We start from the raw sequence: 26,218 nt of genomic DNA on the forward strand, positions 1-26,218 counted from the left end.
ATACCGATGTAAGACTCACTGGTCTATAATTCCCAAGACTGTCCCTATTAATTTTGTTGAACTAATAATTGTCTTCCAATCCTCTGGTACCACTTATGTACCCAGGAAGGACACAAATATCATCGTCAACATCCAAACAATCTTGCTCATCGATTCCCGTTGTAATCTGGGTAATATCACGTCCGGCCCCGTGGACTTATCTATCCGAATGTTTTAGAAGCCCCAACATTACCTCTTTCTGAACATCGACATCCTACGGCACATTAGCCTGTTCTACGCTGACCTCATATTCGTCAAAATCCCTCTACCCGGTGAACACTAAAGCAAAGCATTAAATAATGTTGTCCCCACCTCCTCCGACCCCAGCCACGTTGCCCCTTTCTCCCTGAGTGTCCTAAACTCACTCTTGACAACCTGTTTCCCACGTACTACAGAATGCCCTTGGGTTTCCCTTCATCCCACAGGCCCAGGCCTTCTCACGTCTTTTTCTAGTTCTCCTCCCTCACTTCTTAATCTTCTTTCTAGTTACCTTATAATTCTCAAGAGCCCAGCAGGATTTTTGCTTCCGAAGCTGTAATCCTGTTTCCTTCTTCCTCTTGAATAAATGTTCCTCTTCTCTGTTCGAGCATGGTTCCTTCATCCTCGCATGCCTTCCCAGTCTCAGTGGGACAAACCATCCGCAATCTCATGCAAATTAAACATTGTCCAAAATGTAACTTGTTGGTCTTGTCTAAGAGATAATTGGATATGGCAGGGAGTAAGAAAATTTTCCCCACAGCAGAAATGTTTTGAATCAGTGGGCGTTAGATGAGGTAAGAGATTTAGAGGGGATGTGAAGGGAATTTTTACAACACAGATGATTACAGAGATGCTACTTGGAAACTGGAACGCACTTTCGAGTGGTTGAGGGGACAGAGATTGTCACATTGAAGAAGTATCTGGATAATCTTTTAAATCGCCAAGGTAGAGAAGGCTGCAGACCAAGGGATCACTACATGTAAGGTCTAGAAGGTTGGCACAGACACGGGGCGCCAAACGGCCTGTGTCTATGCTGCATGAATCAGTACAACACATTTCGGACTGTTTGCATTGTTTTTGAACAAGATACACAGAGAGAAATGAAATGATTCAAGTTAGGTCACAGATTCTTTTGATGGACTTTGACAAGAACTTGTAAAGGTTGATTGGCCAGCATCTGTAGGGGAAATTTTCCAGTGGGAGTCTTTCAAAAGTGTGATAGGGTGAGTTCATGATAAACACATTCATGTCGGTATGAAGCGCAACGGTCGACAAATTCGAGAACCTTTGAATAAGGGACTTCGAGCCTTTGGTCAGGATATGAAGGAGACCTATTTCAGGTATAGTTAAATGGTATGAAGCGAATCCTTTGAGGAGTTTTAAGGACGTAGGAGTACAGTAAAGAGGAAAATGGCATGGGGTACAAGGTACATGTAGTATCTTTGGCAGCTAAGGTACGGATAATCCTGAAAGATTCTATAAGTACATTAAGAGCAAAAGGGAAACTGAGGAGGAAGTAGGTCCCAATAAGCATCAACGTGGGCCTGGAAGAGATTTTGAATCCTCATTAGCCACGAGATCGGGACCGGTAAACTGTAGAGGAGCTAATACTGGGCCTTTGTTCAGGAAGGGCTGCAAGGAAAGCCGGGGACTTACAGGCAGGTGAGCCTAAAATAATTTGCTGGAAATTCACTGGAGGTTGCTCTGAGAGACAGTACCCGTCTGCACGTTCAAAGGAAATGACTGATTAGAGACGGTCGGCATAGCTTTGTGCATGGTAATCGTGTCTCAGAAATATGATTGATAATTCATATCAATGGTTGGTATACATTGTCTCTGTGGACCTTGGCAATGACTTTTGAGAAGGTCCCTCCTGCAAGGCTAGTCCGGAAGGTTAGATCACATGCGATCCAGGATGAGTTGGCCAACCAGTTAGAAAATTGCCTTGGGAATATGAGTCAAATGTAGTAGACGCAGGCTGTTTCTCAGATTGAAGACCTGTGAATAGTGGCATGCCTCAGCGATCAGTGTTGGCTTCTTTATCGGTTCAGTGCTGTTTGGCTTGCTGGCTCTTTGTCTCTGCCTGGATTTTTCATGTTCTCCCTATGACCAAGTATGTCCACTGGGTGTTCCACGTGCCTCCCACATCCCAAACAGGTGCAGGTTCGTAGTTGAATTGACCGGTGAAAATTGCTCCATGCTTGAGCAGCTGGGGCCAGCAGTCTGTGAAAATGCACACTGACTTCACATTGGAGAATGGTTCTCGAACATGCACAGTTAATGACTGCATATTTTGGAATGGTTTGTGTGTTTCATGAGAGGAAGATATCTCTAAATGTGGAAGGCCGAGACAGAACTCCCACTGAGATTCTGATTTTGAAAAAAAAAGTCTTTAAAATGTTTCGGTAGTTTTAATACAAATCAAAGTTGAGAGTCAAATGGAGTCGACGTCGAACTGATATAGTACAATGAACTTCCTGATGAACCAGGTGAGTTTAAGGGGATCAGGAATCTGTTCCCCGGTGAATGCAAAGAAAGCCTCGAATATTGGTCCCAAAGAGGCAGATGCCGACATATCAGGATTACCCAACAAAGTGATAACAGGCTATTAGTGTTTTACTCCATTTGAGTAGATAGGTAATGGGTGGCCCAGAAAAAGGCTAATCTTTTTTGAACAACAATAACAGATTTCCCAGCTGTAATTATTATGCCAAGCCATATCCATGGAACAGTTGGAAATAGTTGAAAGCAAATATATCATGCAGACCATGAGTCCAAGGTATAATTTAGATTGTGGACGTGTAGCTTTGTCCGTGGTGCAGTCATATAGACTGGGATATAGCAAAGTATTCACAGTCAATCTTCCAGAAGCATGATAACATGCAAGTAAGGCTTGTACAGTGCTCGATTGATAGAGAAAACAGCGGGTGGAAGGGGTAGTTTAAAGGTTAAATGGACTATGTTGCTGAAGCAAGCAAAACATGTCACAAAGTTGGAGATGATTCGTGTGAGCCTCTCAGTCAAGGAATTGCTCAATCTGTATAAAAGGCAAAGGTGCATATAAGATTGAGACATAAATGTATATTTTAAATGAACAGGATTTGGAAGGCTCTGTATCTTCCTTCCTGAATGCAGTAATGGACCCTTCATAAATATTGCAATGCCAACTCCTCTCTTACGCCTTCCCTGACATAACTCTAGATTAAGAACTCTGGAATGTGGAATTGCCAGCCCTGCCCTTATCTCAACCACATCTTTGTGACAGAAAAAATATTGTAATCTCATGTTCTAACTAACGCCCTGCTTCAAATGGCTTACTTGTCAGACTCGTTGTGTTTAAAAATAGGTGCAACAAAGCCTTGCATTTCTCCAATGTGCCTCTTCATGTCTTTATGAATATCCTCTTCTCGATGAAATCTCTGGAATTCTCGACCGCGGAGAATTGTGGAGTTCAGAGCATTGAGGACATTTAGAGAAAGAGCAAATTTATTTTTCCTCCAACCAGGGTACGAGGGGTATGGTGATTTGGCACTGTGGAGGAGATGTGCCGAAGGGCACATTAATCATGATCACAATTAATAGGCCGGGTAGGGTGGAGTAGCCGAAAACTGATTCCTGCTCATACTTGCTAATATAACTGCTCTAACAACCGGATTGAAGTTGTTTTTTCGTCTATATTTAGCTGTTCTACGCCCACTACTGTACCCATGCTCTGTCCTTTACCTGCCAACTTGAACTTTGTTGTAATTATACAGCTACTCTATTTGTTTAACTGCTGCTGGACTGGATGAATCTGCAACGAAATTAACCCTTTCCACCTCCAACTATTCTCTTCAAATTGTTTAATATTCAATGCATACTCTCCCAAATAATTTATCTTACTGGGCTTATGAGACAGACCCACATTCGATTCTACTTTTGAAAACTAAATTTGCTTGAGATTTTCTGCAGTTTCAAATAGTTTCAGGAAGTTAAGCCTTGTCCGCAATGTAACAATTTTGATTTCGTCTGAGAGATAATTGGATAGGTTAGGGGGTAAGATATTTTCCCCACTGTATAAATGTTTAGAACTAGAGGGCAATGGTTTTGATTGAGGAGTAGGAGGTTTAGAGGGGAACTGAAGGGGATTGTTAACACCCAGATGTTGTTGGTATCTGGAATGCACTTCCTGAGTGTGTGGTGGAGGCAGAGACTGTCACATTGAAGATATACCTGGTAAAACTTCAATTCGCTAAGGCAGTGAAGACTACATATCAAGGGATCAATACAGATGGGGACCTAATGGTGGGGTTGGACACAAGGGGCTGACAGGCCTGTTTCTGTGCTGTATGATTACGTTTAACACATTTGGGGCTGTTTGCCGTGCTTTGGAAAAAGATGCACAAAGATAAATAGAATGATCAAAATTAGATCACAGTTTTATTTATGACTCTCGACAGGAATTTGCAAAGTTTGATTGTGGGAGGTTGTCAGCAAATGAAGATTTGCCTGGAAAGTGGTAGGTTTTTGAAAGTAAGATGGGAAGAGCTCATGGCGAACACACTCCCTGTTAGGATGAAGGGTAAGGCTGGTATAGTTAGAGAACACTGTTTGTGATGGGGCATTATGTCTCTGGTCAGGAAATAGAAGGAGGCATCTGTCAGGTATAGTCCACTGGTATGAAGTGAATCCTTTGATGAGTTTTAAGGATGCAGAGGTACACTTGAGATAAATCGATGGGGGGTGGAAATAATATGGAGATTGGCCATGTTATCCTTTGTAGAAAAGGATATGGAGAATCCTGAAAGGTTCTGTGTGTATATTAAGAGCAAAAGGGGAACTAGGTAGATAATTGGTCCCATTGAGTATTAGTGCAGCTTTTATGGAGATTCATGAATCCTCATTTGCCACGGTGAGGTACAGGAAGACTATAGTGCTGCTAATACTGTGTCTTCATCTGAGACGGGCTGCACTGCTCTGCCGACTGGAATGATGTCATTCGGTTAAGTGTTACTGGAATGGATAATTCTGCAGCAATGTTACCTCTTTCCACCTATAGCTCTTTCCTTCAAATTGTTTAATATGAAATAAATACTCCTCCAAATAATTTAGTTCTCTGGGCTCCTAGTTCTCGAAAGTAATGTCCAGTGAGAGGTTCAGCAGTTCCCAACAGTTGCAAGAATTTAAGACCTGTCAGTAATGTAATATTTTGGACACTGCCTGAGAGAGACCTGAATACGGTAGTAGTAAGAAACTTTTTCCCCACTGAAGAAATGTTTAGAACCAGTGGTCATGGGCTTAGAGTGACGAAAAGGAGGTTTAGAGAGGATATGATGTGGATTTTTATCACCCGGAGTGCGTTTGGATTCAGGACCGCACAACCTGAGTGAGTGGTGGAGGCAGAGACTGTCACAATTGAGAAGTATCTCGATGAACATTGAAATCGCCAAGGTAGAGAAGGATACACATCAATGGATCACAATAGATAAGGAGTTGATGTTTGGCATGGGCACAATAGGCCGAAGGACCCGTATTTGTGCTGTACGATTTCGTATAACACATATATGGATGTTTGCAGTCCTTTGGGACAAGATACACAAAGAGAAAAGAAATGATAAAAATTAGAATATATTTTTGTGGCTTTAGGCAGGAACTTGCAAGAATTGTAGGAAGATGTTAGCAAATAAAGGGATGTTTGGCAAGTGGGAATCCTTTCCAAGTGAGATAGGGAGAGTACAGACCCAACACATTCTTGTTAAAGTGAAGGGAATGGCTGTCAGGAGTAAGGAATCTTGTTTCATAAGGGACATTGAGACTCTGGTCGGACACAATTAAGGAGGCATATGTCAGGTATAGGCAGGTTGGATGACGCGAGTAATTTGAAAAGTTGTAAGGACGTAGGGGTAAATTTAAGAGGGAAGTGAAAAGTGCAAAATGGGACATTGAATGTCCTTAGCAGCTAAGGAAAAGTTTCTGCAAGTATATAAAGGACAATAGGATAACTACAGAGACAATACGCCTCAGTAAGGTAGCAGTGGACTGGAGGGGAACTAATATTGTGCCTTTATTTCAGAAGGGCTACAACTATAATGCATGGACGAATTGTTGGTTTGCCTAAAATCTGCTGTGGGCAATTTACTGGAGAGGACTTTGAAAGACTTTCTGCATTTCGATAGGCAAGGACTGATTAAGGATAGTCATCATTTAGAAGAGGTGACCAAGCTGATAAATGAGAGCAAGTTGTTGCACATTTAATACATGGATTTTCTAATACATGTTGACAAGGTACCGCATGGTAGTCTGTTCTGGAACGATATAACATATTGGATCCACGGTGAGATAGCCAATTGGGTGGAATATTTCTTGGTGGTTGGGTGGTAGTGGAGGGATGTTTCTCAGATTGGAGAAATGTAAACAGTGGAATGTCTCATACATCAGTTCCAGGTCCCTTGTTTTTTTTCAGTGCAAATGGCTAAGACCCTTGGAAGCTCTGTCTGGAATTTGCATGTTATCCCTATGACCACATGTGTTACCCCTCGATGTCCCAGTTTCCTTCCACATCCCAAATAGTGGAGGATCGTAAGTTAATTGACCTCTAAAATTGCACTTCTGTGGGTGGGGGCAGCAGTCTGCAGAAATCGCGGTCGATTTTCATTGATGAAATGGTCTCGAACATGCAAAGTTGTAGACGGTGTATTGTGCAATGGTTGATGAGTTTCCTGAGAGCAACAACTGTTGAAATGATCAAGGCTGTGATACCAATACAACTGAGATACTGGTTTTGAAACACATAAGGAGTCAAAATGCGTGGGTCGTTTAAAAACAATGAAACTTGAGAGTCTAAAGGAATCGACATGTTGAACTGAGACAGCCAAAGCAAAAGGGCGTGAATTCTCGGCAATAATCACTTGTGGGGTAGCAACATTTGAAATACATCACTGAAAACATTCTGCCATCCACTTTTGCCAATAAAGCTTTTGTCTGTTGTTTACAGCAGTAACATTTTGATGATCGGCCATCCTCAGGACTTTGCTAGTGCTGAAATAGAAGGTTCTCTGAACTATTGGATATTAAAGTTCAAGTTCAAGATCAAGTTGCTTTATTGTCATTCATCCATGTTATAAAAACACGTGACGGAACGAAATGTCGTTTCCCCCAGACTCACACAACAAAGGACATACAATCTTAATTAAACACAAACAAAAAATAAAAAAAATAGTGCAAGTAGAAATAGTGCAAAAACAGTATGTACAAAATGCACATTTAGTGCAGAGTTAGTGAAAATCCGATTTGGACAAGAGAAATACAAGCTCAGTGTGTTGTACGCATTGTACAAACATGTTCAACAGCAGCCAAAGTTCTTCTACACCGTTGTGCAAACCAGAGATTTTGACGCGGCATTTGTCTACCAGGGTATTCAGGAGCCTGACAGCCTGGAGGAAAATGCTTTTGTGCAATCTAGTAGTTCTGGCCCGGATACTCCGGTACCGCTTGCCAGACGGCTGTGAGTCAAATAGGTCGTGGGATAGATGAGAAGGGTTGTCTATAATTCTATAAGCCTTACGTGTGAAACGTGTATTGTAAATATCCGAGATGGAGGGAACAGGTACTCCAATGTTCTTTTCCGCTGTACTCACAATTCTCTGCAAAAACCTACGGTCAGAGATGTTACAGTTACCGTACCAGGCAGAGATGCAGCTAGTCAGGACACTCTCAATGGTACCCCTGTAGAATGTAGTGAGGGTGGGTGAGGGCAGATTTTCTCTTTTCAGACGCCGTAAAAAGTGGAGACGCTGCTGTGCCTTCTTGGCGAGGGAAGAGATGTTAGTTGACCAGGACAGGTCGTCTGCTATATGTATTCCCAAGAATTTATAACAGCTGACTCTACAATGATGCCATTCATGCACAGGGGTAAGTGGTCAGCCTCAGCCTTTCTAAAATCCACAATCATCTCTCTTGTTTTGTCCACGTTCCAGGCGAGATTGTTGACTGAGCACCAATCCGCCAGCCTCTCCACCTCCTCTCTGCAAGCTGTTTCATATTCCTGCTGATGAGGCCTCCACTGTTGTATCATCAGCAAACTGTTATTAATACCCTGACACGTTTTCCATTCGTTTCTTGGCATATTGCACAATAGTACTATAAACTTTGTGGTGAACCCACTGAGGTTAAAGGAAGCAGGAACCTAGACCCCGACGCGTTCAGCGAGAACCCAGGAAATGTGTTCCGTCGAGACGTATGCTGAGCAATCAGGATTTCTGAAGAAAACGATAGCAGGTTATTACGCTTCTTTTTCTCTGTTTGAGAAATTAAGAAATTAAATATGTGTCCCAGAAAAGACTAAACGTTCATTGGAAAACTAATACATATTTTACAGCTCTAATTATTATGACAGAGCAGAACCATGGAACAGTTGGAAAGATTGTAAAAGCAAATAAAATATGCATTACTCCACTTTAAAATGGCTTGAGTTCTGGAAACAAAGTCAAAAATAATGCTAACTGCGCAGAATGTTCTGGGACAGATCATTAAAATTCGAGGGACGTGGAAGTCCAATCTGCAGTTTAGACTGTGAGGTTGTAGTTATGACTATGGTGCAGACAGATACCCTGCGATGTTGAAAAATCATCAGTTTCGGTTTACATGGAGTATGATAACATATAAAGTAGGTGCATGACATGAAACATCGACAAAGAGAATGAAGTGGTTGATTGAACTAAAGGGTCTTGTTGAAACAAGCGACATTGTAGATGACTGGTATAAGACTCTCTGTCAAGGAATTCCTCAATCTGCAGAAAATGAAAAGGGGCAAATAAGAACAAAACCTAACATGCATGTTTTAAAGGAACAGGATTAGTCAGGCTCTAGGAACTGGTAGTTAGCAGATAACATCAAAGGTAAAAGGCTCAGTATCAGAGAGCATTTTTTAAAGGGTGCAATGGAATGGAATTTCTTACATCTCACTCTGGAGCATGCGAAGAGTAAGAAGTGAAGGACAGATAACTCAATGTGTTTGATAGCTTAGGCGTCCGGTCATTGTTCAGAGTCAGATTATGAGGTGACCTTTGCTCAGCGTGAGGTGAGAACAGAGCAGAATGGAAGGATATCAGAGTTACAGAACCAGATTGAGCTTCTGTAGTGTATAGTGGCGAGAGAGAGGGACAGACAGAGAGAGAAAGAGATACCTAGAGTGAGTGAGTGAGAGAGAGAGAGAGAGAGATTTAGGACAGAAAATATGGATATCATAATCCAGTGGTTCAATCCTGGCATCACACAGCGCGGAAATAGGCCGCTCGTTTCATTGATATCATTCTAACAACCAGCCATCCATTTACATTTATCTTATTTTACTGTCCCAAAATTTCCATCAACTCCCCGCAGATTCTAACACTCAGCCACACCCTGGGGGCAATCTAGTGCAGCCAATTTATTATCAACCCACACGTCTGTGGGATGCAGGAAGAGACCGGAACTTGTGGGGGAATCTCAACCTGTCACAGGGAGAACGTGACAGAAATTCCACTGCTTCTGATACTCTGTGCTTATTTTTAAACTTACAGCAATTGGCCTCCAAATGTTTTCTACGATCTCCCTCTGACTGCAAGGCCTATAGTATTCCCCATCAACGTGAGTGTCCACTCTTTGTTTCTAAGCTCTCTCTAAACGACCTAAATTAAAGAAGGTTCCAGGTTATCTTCCTTGCATACTGCAATGATAAATCCTTCACAAATATTGTAATGCCTCCTTCTCCTTTACATCCTCCCTGTCACAGCTGTGGATTCTATACCCTGTAATGTTGAACTGCCGTACTGTCCTTAATTCCACCATATCTATATGATAGAAGATACAGCATTCACATCTGCTAATTGGCACCTTCGGTTCATTTGTCATACTTGTCAGACACCTTGTCTTTGAAAATCGGTGCATTAAACCTTGCATTCCTTTCGGGTTCCTGATCATGTCGATGTTGACGTGTCCTTCTTGTTCAGGGTGGGAATCTCGGAAATTCTCTATCCCGGTGACATGTAGAGGTCATATCTTTTGGGTAACTTTGAGAAAGACAAGAGATTCTTTTTGATGTCAGGGTACAAATGCGATGGAGAACTGGCACAAGGGAGGACATACGATCTAGTGCAGACCAGTCATGATCACAGTTAAAGTGTGGGGTAGTGTTAAGTTGTCGAGTGGCATATTTAGCTGCTCCACACCCTCTACTGTACTTGAAATTTGTTGTGATTACACTCCTTCTTCATTAATTGAAATGTTGCTGGACTGGATAAATCTGAAGCAAGGTTAAACCTTTCCACCTGGAACACTTTCCTTCCAATTGTTTAAAATTCACATGAATACCATTCCAAATAATTTAATTATCTGGTCTCCTGAGCAGAGCCGCAATGCATTCTATTTTACAAACCAAAGTTCTGTGAACTGTTCAGCAGTTTTCAATATTTTCAAGAATTGTCTTAAATATAACAATGTGTACATTGTTCTGGAGATATTTGGAAAGGTGAGGGAGTGAGAAACATTTTCCTGCATAAGAAATGTTCAGAACCACAGGTTATGGGTTTAGGGTGAGGAATAGAAGGTATACGGGGATCTGAATGGTATTTTATCACCCAGAAGTGTCTGGAATATGGGCGCACTTCGTGCGTAGGTGAGGAAGTCAGAGGCAGTCACATTTAAGAAGTATCTGGATAAGCTTTCAAATTGGCAAGGTAGAGAAGGCGACAGACCAAAGCGTCACTATAGATAAGGACCTTATAGTTGGCATGGACACAGTGGTTAGCTGGGCATGTTCCTGTGCTGTATGATTCTGTAAAACACATTTCGGCCCGCTGCCGTGCTTTGCATCAAACTATATCAACAGAAAGGGAATTATCCAAATTACATCAACGTTCATATAATGGTTTTCTGAAGAAATTTGCAAAAGTTTATTGGGAGAGGTCGTTACTAAATAAAGCAATATCTTGCAAGTGGGAGTCTTTTAAAAGTGAGAGGGAGAGTTGAAGTCCAACACATTCATGTTAGCATGAAGAGCAACACTGGAATGATTCGGCAACCCTGTTTCATTATGGACATTGAGTCTCGAGTCAGAAAAAAAGGCAGAGGTCAGCTATAGGCAGCTGGGATAAACTAAATCCTTTGAGGATTTTTAAGTACGTTGGAGTGCACAAGAGGGAAAGCGTTGGAGGGGATGGCACACACGAGATATGCTTGGCAGCGATGGATAAGGACAATGCTGAAACGTTCGAAAAGTAGATTAAAATAAACGCGGAAACTGGGGAGAGAATAGGTCCCATTGAAAAGCATTGTGGCACTCGCAGAGATTTTCCAATCCTTACCAGCCATGGGTGAGGTACCGGAAGACTTACATGGTGCTAATACTGTGCTTTCATTTGAGAAAGGCTGCAAGGATACGGCAGGGAATTAGAGGCATGCACCCTCGGTTCAGTTGCTAACTTGTCAGACTCCTTAGGTAAATATTGGTCCAAAAAAACTTCAAGTCTGAATATCTCTGCTTTCTTCTCGTTGAGGGTGAAAATTGCTCGAATCCTCTACCTCCGAAACTTGTGGAGGACAGATCATTGGGGTATTTAAAGAAAGGGTAGATATTTTATCATGTGGTCAGGGTATGAGGCCAATGGGAACTGGCAAAGTGAAGTAGATGAGGCCCGATGAAGATTACCAGTGATAACTTTGAACTGTCAGGAAGACTTCGAGGGCTGGGTTGCATATTTCTACTCCTATTTCCTTACATTCCAATGACTTCTCTGCCCAGTAGCCTTTCCTAATATTTCCCGTTTTGAGCAGTTTCTTGCCCCTTACTGTGTTCCAGCTCCGTCCAGTTCCATGCATCTTGAACTTTATTATAATTGCACACCTACTTCATCAGTTGAAATGCTTCTGGAATGGAAAAATCAGCAGCAAATTTAAACTTTTCCACCTGCACGGCTCCACTTCAAATTCTTTAATATTCAACGAAAACTCTCCCAAATAACTTAACTCTCCAGGCTCATGAGAAGAACCACAATGGATTCTATGCTTCCAAACAAAAGTTCTGTGAGAGGTTCAACAGTTTCCAATAGTTTCAAGAATTTAAGTCTCGTCTGCAATGCAATAATTCGGACCTTGTCCAAGAGAAACTTGGGTTCTATAGGTGGTAAGAAAAATTTTCCCCAAAGCAGAAATGTTCATAACCACAAAGCATGAGCTTAGCGTTCGGACAAGGGCAACTGAAGGGGATTTTTATCACATACAGGATGTTTGAAATCTGGAACGCAATGCCTGAATGGGTCGTGGAGGCAAATACTCTCATATTTAAGGACTGCTGGCAGTGCTTTGGAACAAGATATAGAAAGAGAATTGGGATGATCAAACTTATTTCAAAGTTTACTTTTAGAGCTTGCAAAGGCTGAGTCGGGGAAGCTGGTTGCAAATAAAGGGATATCTGTTAAGTGGGTGTTTTTAGACGGAGATCTGGAGAATTCAGAGCCAAGGCATTCCTGTTAGGTTGAGGGGCAATGCAGACGGGATTAGGGAACATGTTTGACAAAAAGGAAATTGAGTCACTGGTCAGGAAAAATAAGGAGGCTTCTGTCAGATGTAGTCAGCTGAGGCGAAGAAAATTCTTTGAGGAGTTTTAAGGACGTAGAGGTGCACTTAAGGGGGGGATTGCCATGCTGCCCATGGGATATCGTTGGCAGCGAACCATGAAGAGACTCCTGTAAGAATGTATCAGTATATCAAGAGCAAACGAGTAGCTATGACGAGAATAGGTCCAGTTAAAGATCAGTATAGTCCTGGCCACGATGTTTGAATATTCCTTTGCCATGGGGGAGGTATCGGAAGGCTGGAGGGGAGCTAATACTGTGTCTTCTTTTTTTAAAAAAAAGAGCTGCAAGGATAAATCAGGGAACTACAGACCGAATCCCCTAATATCAGATTTCGGTATTTTTCAGGAGGGGACTCTGAAAGGATCTATCTGCATTTCGAAAGGTGAGGACTCATTAGAGATCATCAGCATAGTTTTGTGTCTGCGAAATCGTGCCTCACAAACTTGATTAGGATTTTAAAGGAGATGACCAATTGGATTGATGACAGCAGGTTGGTAGACATTGTCTCCATGAACTTCAGTAATACATTTTGACAAGATACTGCTCGTAGGCTGGTCCGGAAGGACATGAAATCCAGGACAAGCGAGCCATCTGGCCGCAAAATTAGATTTGTGGTAGGGGTTAGAGAGTAGTGTTGTAGTGTTTTATTCTCAGGTTGAAGAACTGTGACAACTGTCCTCAAGGATCATGCTGGGCCCCTTGCATGTCGGAGCTCCATAGCTTTATGACCTTTTGACTCTGTTTGAAGTTTTCATGTTCTCCCTGTTACCATGCATGTTGCGCCTGGGTGTTCCACTTTCCTCCCATACGCCAAAGAGTGCAGCTTCACAGGATAATTGACCTCTATAAATTGCCCCTGTGTTTGTCGGTGGGTTACAGTCTGTGGAATTGCACGGTGATATTAAACTGAAACATGGTTCTCGAACATCCAAATTTCAAAGTTGAGTTCATTGTCATATGCAAAAGGAGAGGTATGCACAGGTGCAATGATAAACTTACATGCATCAGTATCACAGGCACATGGCAACATATATAGAACATTCGCGTGGAGAACATCAATTAAATGTAAACAAATTATACCTGAGATAGTACACAATTGGAACAAAAAAAGTAGTCCATTTTAGTGCAAAGTGATCAAAGTGGTCAAAATCTTGCTAATCTCTAATGTTTAGGGTTTTGTGAGTTGGTTCAAGATGATGGAATGGTTAATATGATTCAGGAGTGTGAGAACAGTTTAAGTGATCACGGCATTCACATAACTCATTTAGATGCTTATTTTGAAACAATTAGTTAGTCAAAACGTTTTAGTTTTAAAACAAATCAAAACTGGGATTAAAAAGGAATCGACTTGTTAACCCTATTAATACCCTTACGCGTTTAATCATCTTTTTTTTAATGTTGTACACTAGTAAAATAAACTTTCTATAGAACCAGGTGACTTTAAAGGGAGACAGAACCTGAGTTCCAACAAGGTCAAAGAGAGCACAGGAATTAAGTCCCGGTAGCCAGCTGCTGAATCGTCAGGATTTCCGAATAAAGGGATAGCAGGCTATCGGATATTTACTCTATTTGAGGTGTTAAGAAAGTCAGCATGGGTCTGAAGGGTCAAAAATTTAATGAACAACTAAAACGCATTTTCCAACTCTAATTATTATGACAGGGAAGAACCATGGAACAGCTGGAAATATTGTATCGGCATATACAATATGCATTGGTCCACATTAAAATACTGTGGTCAGGAAGCAAAGACAATCATAATGTTACCTGCAAGTAATGTGCTGGAACAGAACTATGCTTAAGTCTTGAAAGATGTGAAAGTCCAAGATGTAATTTAGATAGCGTGACCTCAGCTTTGGGGGAGATGGAGAAAAATACGTTGAGATGGAGCCAAATCTTCACATTAAACCTACCAGGAGCATGCTGCCCATAAATAGACCAAGGAGAATGGATCATTGATCGAGTGATCGAAAGGGTTGACTGATTCAAAGGACCGTGTTGCTGAAGAAAGCAACAGTTATCAGAAAGTTGGAGATGATTAGTTCTGCCCTTCCACGTAGCTATCCAAGTGGTTATTGAATTATATTGTTATACCTGCCTCAACCACTTCCTCTGGTAGGTCATTCCATATAATCACCTCTGCATGAAAAGGTTGCCGCTTCTTTCCCTTTTAAATCTTTCCTCTCACCTTGAAACTAGTCCCTTAGTTGTGAACTCCTCTTCCTCAGGGGAAAAACTGTTACCATCCACGTTATCTATGCTTCTCATAATTGCAAAGAATTCTGTAAGGTCGCCCTTCAGTCTCCTACTGTGCAAGGAATAAAGACATGGCCTGACCAACCTTTCCCTGTAACTGAGGCTTTCCAGTCCTGGCAACATCCTCATAAATCTTTTCTGCATTCTTTCCAGTTTAACCACGTCTTTCCTACAACTGGGTGACCAAAACTGTAATCCAAGTGCAGTCTCACCAACGACTTATACAACTGCAACATATTGTCCCAACTCTTATACCCAGTGACCTGACGGAAGGCCACCACCCAGACGACATGTGACGCCGCTTTCAACGAACTATGCAGTTAGTTGAACTACGAACCTCCTATTTCCCCCAGTTCCATTACGCTCCTGAATGCCCTATCATTCAGAGTACAAACCCTACACTGGTTTTACATTTCAAATTGCAACACCTCACACTTAACGGTATTGAAGGCTATTTATCACTCTTCGGCCCACTTCCCTAATTTATCTTGATCGCGCTGTAATCCACGATAACATTCTTCACGATTAACAACCACTCCTCATTTCGTGCCTTCTGCAATTAGAGTGCAGAACGTGTATATTAATAAAGAAAACAAGCTATAAACTGACCCTTGTGACATACCGCTCGTCCCCGGTCTCCATTCCAAGAAACATCTCTGCTTCCTATCTCCCTGTCGATGGCCTAATAACTGCACTGCCATTCAACATACCTACATTGGACTGGCTTAATTTCCCATCATCATTTCCACCATTTCCAGTGTACAAGGATTTAGGCTGAACATATGATAAACCTTCATGATATTTTATCGTTCATCGAGATTCATCTTCACCTGTACAAATGTCAACTATCATAGGAGGATACTGATTTGGCTTCAGATAAGGTGGACAATATTGGAATGCCGTAAAAGGCCCTTTATAGTCAATTTGACACGCCGGCATTGGTGCCTTTGATTTTATTTGTCCTTTAGGGGACGGTATTATGACTGCTCCTCTTTTATAGTAAGGCATTCTTTACAATTTGCCACGAATTGTTTGCCATCAATAATATAAAGGGAGACCCCCATGGTGGTGTGCAAGTCCTTGGTGGGCTTGTCGAATCACTTCTTCCATTTATCAGCAGGACGCATTTTCCTCTAGTCTTAGGTGGACATTTCCAAACTTTAACTTCACCACCTGCCTCGTATTTGTACTTGTTTTGGAATCCTTTGGGATTGGGATTGGTGGTATCTTGGAAGATCCTTAAAACAACATCATAGTTATGTTTCATGCGTTGCTTAGTTATCATCAAAATCCAGGCTTCCCTTACCGTAGCAATATCCATCCAGGCAGATTGTTTAAATTGTTCCTCATTTAATTCATGACCATATCTGTGTGAGTGACCTGCAGTATGTCACGGGATGTGTCACATCTGCATCAATGGGCGATTCAGTAATCATTCATTAATATATTTCACCTGGTTAAATGCGGAAATGGTTTCCCTCTGTGTGTTTCCGTCCAGTACATGACCAGAGAGGGAGATCGCATGCCACTGCATTTCCGGCATAATTACAGCCTATTCGAATTGTGCTCAGCTCTTTCAGATATTTTACTAGGGCTTTTGCATTAGTGTTTGGTTCCCTCAAGGATGATATTGTAACTTGTGAGGTTCAAATTCTGTTTTGGATGAGAATTTTCCTTTCATGATCCCTGCTCCTGCGTGTCGCTAACTCGATTCAACTGGACATTCATTGCTGACCCGTCGCAGCACCAGGCCTTGAGCTGGTGTTTTAAATTATGCAGTGCCTCATTCAGCCTTGGGGGAATTGGTACTTCATCCTCTATGAATGGTGCGGATCGCCAGTCACAGCTTTCAGAAACGTTATTATTTCAATGTTTCATCATGTTGAAGTCTTCGTCATTTCCTGTACCAGCTGAGGTGGCTCTCGGTTCACTTGTTAGTAATTTGTTAGCACCATTTGCAGATATAATTTGTGCTTTAGTGATGACGGGTCCGTCTCCTTGCAGCAGCCAACTGTGACAAGTGTATGGAGCACCAGAGTGAGACACGGCTCGAAGGCAGTAAATTTCTGTTCCGTCGGGGTGAAGTTGCATGAGACACAGTGTCCCGAGGCTTGTGCTTCTTCCCCCTCGTTACAGCAGATAGTGACAGCAGATTTGGGGAAAACACGGATTTCCGTGGGTCCCTACAGTTTCGTATTTACTTCCGTGATATCCAGAGGGCCTCTTAGCGTTGTCCTGGACCCTTACTGCATATTTTGGTTTTAAGTTGTTAGTTCCTCAAAGAGTATACCTTCTAGATCTTGGTCTAATCGTCATGTCCAACCGTCCAGATTGTGCGCAACGTCCCTTAGTGAGGCATGTTTTCCCCAATAAATCAGCTTGCCTTGTTAATCATCTCGTCCCTGCTGATGGGGGTTGATGTATTAGGGCATTATGGTGGTGATCGACCCAACGTTTGAAGTCGATTACGATTGCCTCGGTTTGATGGTTTCCTTACGATCTTGTGTTTCCTCGAGGAGAAGCTGGAAGGGTCCTCCACTGTCACGTCACATCCTTTTGTTGAAACATGTTGTAATCTTGCTGCCACAAAATGGGTGCGCAGGATATTTTTAATGAGTATTGACTCGTTCTGGTATTGTTTTTTGGCTAAGACGTACGTCACACTTTGTGTCGAGGAGATGAATAGGATTCAGGGTTAATGATGTAGAAGGCCTCAATCCGTTCATCCCACCTGTTCACCAAATTCGGAGGCTGCTACAATTCAATGATGTCGACGCCTGTCACTTAGCTGAAAATCCAGACATGTATTGGTTCTGGTTTCCTGCCGCATTTTCAGCTGGAACGAAGGCATTTGGAACAATATCAGTTGGAATTGCTGGATTTACTGTGGAGTGTGTTTTGCCCCAAATCCTTGCACTTTCCGCTGTTCTGAAGTATGCCTTCAGCATCAGCAGTAAGTGAAGTACATATTCCCTGTACACTTTGGACAGTTAATGGTCGAAGAATTATATGGGGATTGGTCTTGGGGAAGCCACACTGGCTCACTGTACAGGAAAATGTTCTCGTATTCTTCTCCGCCCTGCGGTACACATTTAAATGGAGTTCATCGTCGCGTAGTTGAGGATAAAAGTCAGGATGTCTTATTTCAGCACTATCAAACTTTGGTTTGGCCACATTTGGATTACTGCGTGCAGTTCTGGTCACCTCATTACAGGAAGGATGCCGAGGCTTTAGAGAGGGTGCTGAAGAGGATAGACTGAATTACTCCTGGATTGGAGATTATTAGATTTAAGGAGTTTGAAAATCTTGGGTTCTTTTCTTTGGAGCATCGAACGTTTTAAAGTGCTAAAGGCAGGGGTTCATCCTGAACTTGACGTTGTCGGTGAAGCATGTTTTCATTGTACAGTAATTCCGTGCAATGACAAAATTCTCAGAATGTTGCACAATAATTCATTGAAACTGATCATAAACAGGTAAAGCAGGAATTGAAGGCGTGTTCTGTTCAGAAGCAAGGATTGCGTGCAACTTTCACTCTGAACTTTGGGATCAGATATTTTAGTAAGTAGTTGTTTCTGTTGAGGTCACTTTGCTTTCCCCATTCAAAACAACTACCAGTTATACTGCAGTCCTGCTTTTGTCTTTCGTCTTGTTTATACAGATGGGAATTGACTTTTTCAGAACAGCTTTCTGGGTGGGGTGACGAGGATATTGTATTTGATTATCCGCCGTGATGTCCGCAGAGGAGGCGCGGGCACGTGACGTGACACCATGAGCGCACCCGGAATCAGCAGGTGAAAGGGCGTCACTATAAGTGCGAAGCTGCAGACACTTGGTGGAGGAGTGTTACTCCGGACGATCCGCTCCCATTTTTGAGTCGGACATTGTGTAGTTACAAACGTGCCTGCAAGCCTCAAGACACCAGAATGCAAGGCCGTGGACAAGAAATCCAGAGGGAGCGACAGGCTGTCAATCTGAATGAACCAATTTCAGGGACACTAACACTGTCACTGAGTCAAACAGCATGAGACAGGCTTTTCGGCCCACCATGTCCACACTGGTAATCAATTACCTATAAATACTTTCCCATTTACCAGCACCTGACCCATATGTATTGGCAATTTAAATACCCTGCAAAATGTTGCTAGAGTCAGAACCCGGGCAGAGTGTTCCAGTTCCAAAACCACTATGGGTGATAAAAGTATTCCTTCTTTACATTCTAACCCTTCTCCCCTTTCTCTCTTCACCCCCTCCCATGGGGCTGAAAATACCAACGTTTGAAAACATGTTCCGTCAGGCTTAAATACAACTTCTCTTCCGCTGTTCAAAGACCCTCGAAGTCACCGTTTATAAAATAAATATGTACTGTTGATCTCCCCTTCTACCTTGCCGTGGCCCTTGCACTTTATTTGTCCAGCTGCACTGCACAACCTCTGTAACTGTAACGCTATATTCTGCATGTTGTTTTCTTCCTCCTAACTCAATGCATTTATGTATGAAATGATCTGTCTGGATGACATGCTTTTAACTGTATCTCGCTGCATGTGGCCATAATAAACCAAATAGAAATTAGCCATATCTCTTCATAAGAAAAAACACGGACAACATCATTGTGAATCTCCTCTGCATCCTCTCTAGGGTCATGTGCTTCCTCCTGTGTTGCCAACAGAACCACACACAGTAGTGCTGAGGGTCCTGTTGTAATGAGGATGTTGTGACTCTGTAACAGGATACAGATACGTTGAGTGAGTGGGTGACAACTTGGCAAATCCAGTTCATTGTGCGGAAGTATGAGGTCATGCACTTCAATAAGAGGAATCAAAAGCCAGATTTTCATCTGAATTGAGAAAGATTGGAAATGGGTGAAGTACAAAGCGATCTGGGTGAATTAAAATAAAACTAGCGGGCAGATGCAGTAAGTATTTAAGCGGGCAAATGGACTTTTTTGCAAACTTAATGACGAATGAGATGGAGTTTGGAAAACTGGGATTTTTTTGTTATAATTGTACAGGGTGTTACTAGAATAAAGGAAGAATCACACCTGGAGCATTGAGAACATTGAGTAGCACTGGAGACAGACCAAAATAGTTTCACCTGGCTTATACCTGAGTTGAGAGGGCTACCCCATCACGAAAGCTAAAGAGATGAGGTCGATATTCCTTGGATAAGCTGACGAAATCTGTGCTCAATACCCCAGGTATTGTACTTGCTTTATCTCAAAAACAAACTTTAAGAAATAAGGAAAATGCAGGATAGATATATTCCAAGAAAAAAATAAGGTTATGAATGGAAAAATCGCACACATGTGGATAACGAGAGAGGTGAAGGCTAAAATAAAAGCAAAAGGGAGGGCATACAAGGAAGCAGAAATTAGTGGGAAAACAGAAGACGAGGAAACTTCTAAAAACTTACAGGAAGACTCTAAGAAGGTCATTAGGAAATAAAAGATGACTTATGAAAGGACGTTGGCAGATAACATTAAAAATAATACCAAGAGTTTTCTTTAATAAATGAAGAGTAAAAGAAAGACACGGGTTGATATCGGACCAATTGAAAACGGTGCGGGAGAGATTATGATGGATAACAAAGAGATGGCAGAGGAACTAAATGAGTACTTTGCATCGGTGTTCACTGTGGAGGACATCAGCAATTTTCCGGATAGTTAGGGGTCTCAGAACTGGATTCAGTTAAGATTACTAGAGAGAAGGTGCTCGGGAAGATAAATGGTCTAAAGGCAGATAAGACTCCCGACCGGATGAGGTGCACCCCTGGGTTCTGAATGAGGTGTCTTCAGAGACTTCGGAGGCATTGGTGATAATTTTCCAGGAATCAATAGGCTCCGGCATGGTTCCGGAGGACTGGAAGGTCGCAAATGTAGTTCCGCTGTCTCAGAAGGGTGGGAGGCAGCATAAAGGAAATTACAGACGTATTAGTATGACATCCATGGTGGGAAAGTTATTGGAATCCATCCACAAGGATGAGTTTATGGAATACCTAGAGGTGCAAGGCAAGATAGGCCCAAGCCAGCATGGTTACCTGAAGAGAAGATCCTGCCTGAGCAACCTATTGATTTTTTTGAGGAAATCTCAGACAGGGTGGTTAAGGCAGAGGCTGTGGATGTTGTGTATTTAGACTTTCAAAAGACCTTCGACAAGGTGCCGCACAAGAGGCTGATTAATAATATGAGAGCTCATGGAATTACAGGTAAAATATTGGAATGGGTGTAACATTGGCTGGTAGGCAGAAAGCAAAGGGTGGGAATAAAGGGGTCCTGTTCTGGTTGGCTACTGGTTTCTAGTGGTGTGCCGCAGGGGTCGGTGTTGGGACCGTTCCTTTTTACCTTGTACATTAACGATTTGGATGATGGAATAAATGGTTTCGTGGCTAAGTTTGCGGATGACACCAAGATAGGGGGAGGAGTAGGGAGTATTGAAGAGATAGGAAGGTTGCAGAGGGACCTAGACAGTTTAGGAGAATGGGCAAGGAAATGGCAGATGAGATTCAATGTAGAGAAATGTGCGTTTGTACATTTGGGAAGAAGAAATAAACGGGAAGATTATTATGTTGATGGGGAGAAAATTCAATGTGGAGAAGTACAAAGGGACTTAGGGTCACTCTTGCAGGATACCCGAAAGATTGACCACCAGGTCGGATCCGTGATAAAGAAAGCGAATGCTATATTAGCATTCATTTTGAGAGATATAAAGGATAAAAGTAAGGAAGTGTTGATAAGGCTCTATGGGTCACTGGTCAGGCCTCATTTGGAATACTGTGCGCAGTTCTGGCCCCTTATCTTAGAAAGGATGTACTGATGTTGAAGAGGGTTCAGAAAAGATTTAGGAGGATGATTCCAGGAATGAAAGGTCTTACGTATGAGGAGCGTTTGTCGGATCTTGGACTGTACTCGCTGGAGTACAGAAGAATGAGAGGGGACCTCATAGCGACATTTAAAATATTGATAGGAAAGGACAGAGTAAATGTGGCTAGGCTGTTTCCCTTGGTGGTTGAGTCCAGGACCAGAGGGCACAATCTTAGAATTAGAGGGCACAGTTTCAAAACAGAGATGAGGAAAAATTTCTTTAGCCAGAAGTTGGTGAATTTGTGGAACTCCTTGCCACGTACAGCAGTGGAGGCCAGATCAGTGGGGGCGTCCAAGAAGGAGGTAGATAGATATCTAAACGGTCAGGATATCAAGGGATACGGGGATAAGGCCGGAAATTGGGATTAGAATAGTTTTTGTTTTGTTTTTCCCCCATTCCCCATATCTCATTTCTATTTCCCTTTCCTTGGAGCAGACTTGATGGGCCGAATGGCCTGATTCTGCTCCCTTGTCTTCTGATCTTGTGAAACATGTAGAATGTTGAAAGGACAGAGTGGATGTGGTTAAGCTGTTTCCTCTGGTGGGCGAGTCCAGGACTAGAGGGCACAATCTTAGAATTAGAGAGTACCGGTTTAAAACGGAAATGAGCAGACATTTCTTTAGCCAAAGGGTAGTGAAATTATAGAATTATTTGCCACGTACAGCTGTGGAGGCCCAATCATTCAGGGCTTTTAAGGAGGACATTGATAGGTATCTAATTAGTCAAGGTGTCAAGTGATATGGGGATAAGGCCACACATTGGGGCCAGATAGGAATAGAATTAGGTTAGTTTATGGAGCAGACTCGATAGGCCGAATGGCCTACTTCTGCTCCTTTGTCTTGCGATCTTGTGATCCTGTGACAAACTATTATGGAGTTAAAATGTTCTCAACGCAAAGAAAGAGGTGAGGAACTATTCCCCATGGCAGGGGTGAATATAACGAGAGTATATGCATATATGTAAGGTAAGTGGTATGAGATGTAAACGGGAAATTAGGAACATTTCTATCACCTAGAGGGTGGTCGGAATCTGCAACACACTGCCTGAGAGAGTATTGGAGGCAGAGAGTCTATCAACATTTAGCTGAGTTCTTGAACTGCCACCACATACAGGCCGAGTGCTGGGACATGGTTTAAATGTTGATATGTCCTTGATGGCCAGCAGAAACATGTGTGGAGAAGGGCCTGTTGCTTGTTCCATGTTACAGTTCTACCAACACCCATGACTGTGTTGGTTCATTGAGATTGACTGTCCAACTCCTCCTGCCCTATTCTTAACCACAGCCTTGCTTTCTGCTGTGACAAATCTTGCAGACCCATTTATAACCACTCAGACAGTACTATACAACCGTGGGGCATCATCGTCCACGGTAATACTCGACCACCAAGTGACTGCAGCTCGAACCTGTGGTGACTCCGTTCCACCCGCTGGCTCCGGGTGCGCGCATGTGGTCAATTGCCGGGCTCGCACCTCTGCTGGTGACGTGACTGCGGATAACAAAGTACAGCACCCCACCCAGAAAGTTTTTTTCAAACAAAAAGTCCCATCTGTACGGACGAGACCAAAGACAAAAGCAGGATTTCAGTCTAACTGGTCGTTGTTTTGAATGGGGAAAGCAACATGACATTGACAGAAACAATTAATTTGTAAGATATGTGATCTCAAAGTTCACATTGAGAGGTAAGTGCACGCAATCTTTATTTTTAAACAGAGCACGCCATCAGCTCCTGCTTTATTTGTTTATGATCAGTTGCAACTAATTCGTGTGCAACATTCTGATCATGTTGTCACTGCATGGAGTTACTGTACAATAAATTGAAGGTCCACTGTCAGTATTGTGTTGAGGATGAACCCTTGCCTTTAACACTTTAAAATCTCTGATTCTCCATATAAAACAAAGTAAGTTTGTGTAACTTCTTGTATCTAATATTGTCCAATCCAGGCAGCATTCAGGCGAACCTGTTCAGCACCCTCTCCAAAGCCTTCTCATCCTTCCTGAAATGCTGCGAGAAAAACTGCACACAATACTCTAAATGGAGCCAAACGAAACTTTTATGCAGCTGTAATATGACTTCGTGACTTTTGTATACAACACCCCGGCCAATTAATTCCGATTAAATCATCAGAGCAGGAAGGAGAAGAATAAGAGGGCAGGGACACAGTGCACCACATTCAGAATCAATCCCTATCAAATCATTGGATCATTAACTCTCCTAGGCGTTCAGGCAGTATGTACTGCACCTCCTGCTGATGTTGAAGGAATTCTGAATGGTTATTTCAGGACCGCGAAGTGTACAAGGCTTCTGGGCAAACCATATTCCCCAGTAAATCCAGCAATTCCTACTGACTTTACTCCCCACAGCCTTGGTAGCTGCTCCAAACTAGGGTAGACACCATGCCTGGATTTACAGACTAGAAATGGTGGTGTCATCCGCGGATGACTCGATGCAGTACTGGGGAGTGCAGTCATACACCAAGGCTTGGCATCGACCTGCAGAATTGGAGAACATGTGGCACAACCAAATTAGAGCTTCATTCAATTAATATTATTGCCCCTTAATCCATATCAGCACCTGGACACAACGTGTGAGGTAGCTCTGAGCCAACACCCAACACCAGAAATATACCAGGCTGTTGAAGAAACCCTACCTACCCACTTGGTGGCAGCAGGACTACCAGATAATCCAAGGGCAGTGAATTGACGGTGGAGTACCCCTCCACCTCCACCTCAAGTATACACAGTATCAGTAACAACACCATTAAACCGACGCAATCGTGATCTACCACAAACCTCGTGTCGATCATAACTAGAAAGTTCCATTACACCAACCCCTCAACATGCACGAGACGATCAACTAGCGTGTCTCAGGAAGGGCACTCGCCTAAAAAACAGGACGGTTTGACATGAGGACTGGACCGAGACATTCACTTTCATCTCCATCCTTTGAGGAACTGACTTCGAAAGAAAGATATTGATTACTGAACCATTCCGAGGCTTCCAGACATCAGGGAACAAATACCAAACTGAAGGGATACCAGGCAAATCCTAGCTTCTCCCAAATCCGTTGTCACCGTCTGCTGTAACGAGGGAGAAGAAACACAACCCCCGATACACTATGACTCATGCAACTTCACACAGACAGAACAGAAATTTATTAGTGTCGAGAGATGTCTCACTCTTCTGTTCCACACACTTGTCACAGTAAGGTCGCTGCAAGGAAACAAACCTGTTATCATAGAAACACAATTTGTATCTGAATAAAATATAACAAATTACTAGGAAATATGAGCTTTTGTACCTTTGATCTTACCTGCTAACAACAAATTCCCAGAGCCCTTCTTACTCTCTTCCTTTAACAATACACTTTTGTTACATTCTTATTTGTCCCTATTCCTTTTCTGCAGATTAAGCATTTCTTGAACGTTCTCAATAAGAGGCGTACACGAATCATCTCCAGTGTTGTGACAAATGCTGTTTGCTTCAGAAACCCTGTCCTTTTCATGTTTCAATTCTCCCTTCTCTTCCCAAAGAAACATGCCCGAGGCCTACTTTGTATTTAATTATGTTCCTGGTGGATTGAATGTGATCACGCTGATACAACCCATGCTACCTGTCTGTATCATACACAATGCTGCAATCTGGTAGGAGTAATCAAGAAGGAATTGCATCTTGGACTTTCACGGCCTGCAATTTTTAAGCATCAATTTTGCCCAGCACATTTTTCCAGTGAGCATTATTTTTGGTTTTATTTCCTGACCTCATACTATGTTAATGTGGACTAATGCATATTATATTTGTTTTTACAATCTTTCCAGTTCTTCAATTGTTCTGCGCTGCAATACTAATCAGAGCTGGAAAATGTGTTTTAATTGTCCAATAAAACTTTACCCCTTTCTGTGTCACATGCTTCTTTCCTTAACTTCTCAAGTAGAGGAAACGTCGTATAACTTGCTGCCACTTTGTTCGGAAATCTGGCTCACATGGACACATTTGTCGGCATCTGGCTCAACTGGACACAGTTTTTTAAAGATACCTTTATTAGTCACGTGTACATTCGAAACACACAGTGACATCCATATTTTAGCGTAGTGATCTGGGGGAAGTCCGCAAGTGTGGCCGCGCTTCTCGCGCCAACATAGCATGCCCACAACTTCCTAACCTGTACGTCTTTGGAATGTGGTTGAAAACCGGAGCACCCGGAGGAAACCCACGCAGACACGGGGAGAACATACAAACACCTTACAGACAGTGGACGGATATGAATCCAGGTCACTGGCTCTGTAAAGCGTTACGCTAACCGCTATACTGGCTCTCTATGAACACTTCAGGTCCCAGATTTTCGACGGTCACCAGGTTCACTAGAAAGTTTATTGTACAATTGTGTCACATCTTAAAAATACATTAAAATGTGTCAGGTTATTCATAGGAGTAATATGCAAGTCTGGAGAGCTTGCCACTCCAGACCCAGCAAAGTCCTGAGGATGCCGGATAATTAA

This window comes from Pristis pectinata, chromosome 34, assembly GCF_009764475.1.
Source record: "Pristis pectinata isolate sPriPec2 chromosome 34, sPriPec2.1.pri, whole genome shotgun sequence".
In the NCBI taxonomy this organism is placed as follows: Eukaryota; Metazoa; Chordata; class Chondrichthyes; order Rhinopristiformes; family Pristidae; genus Pristis; species Pristis pectinata.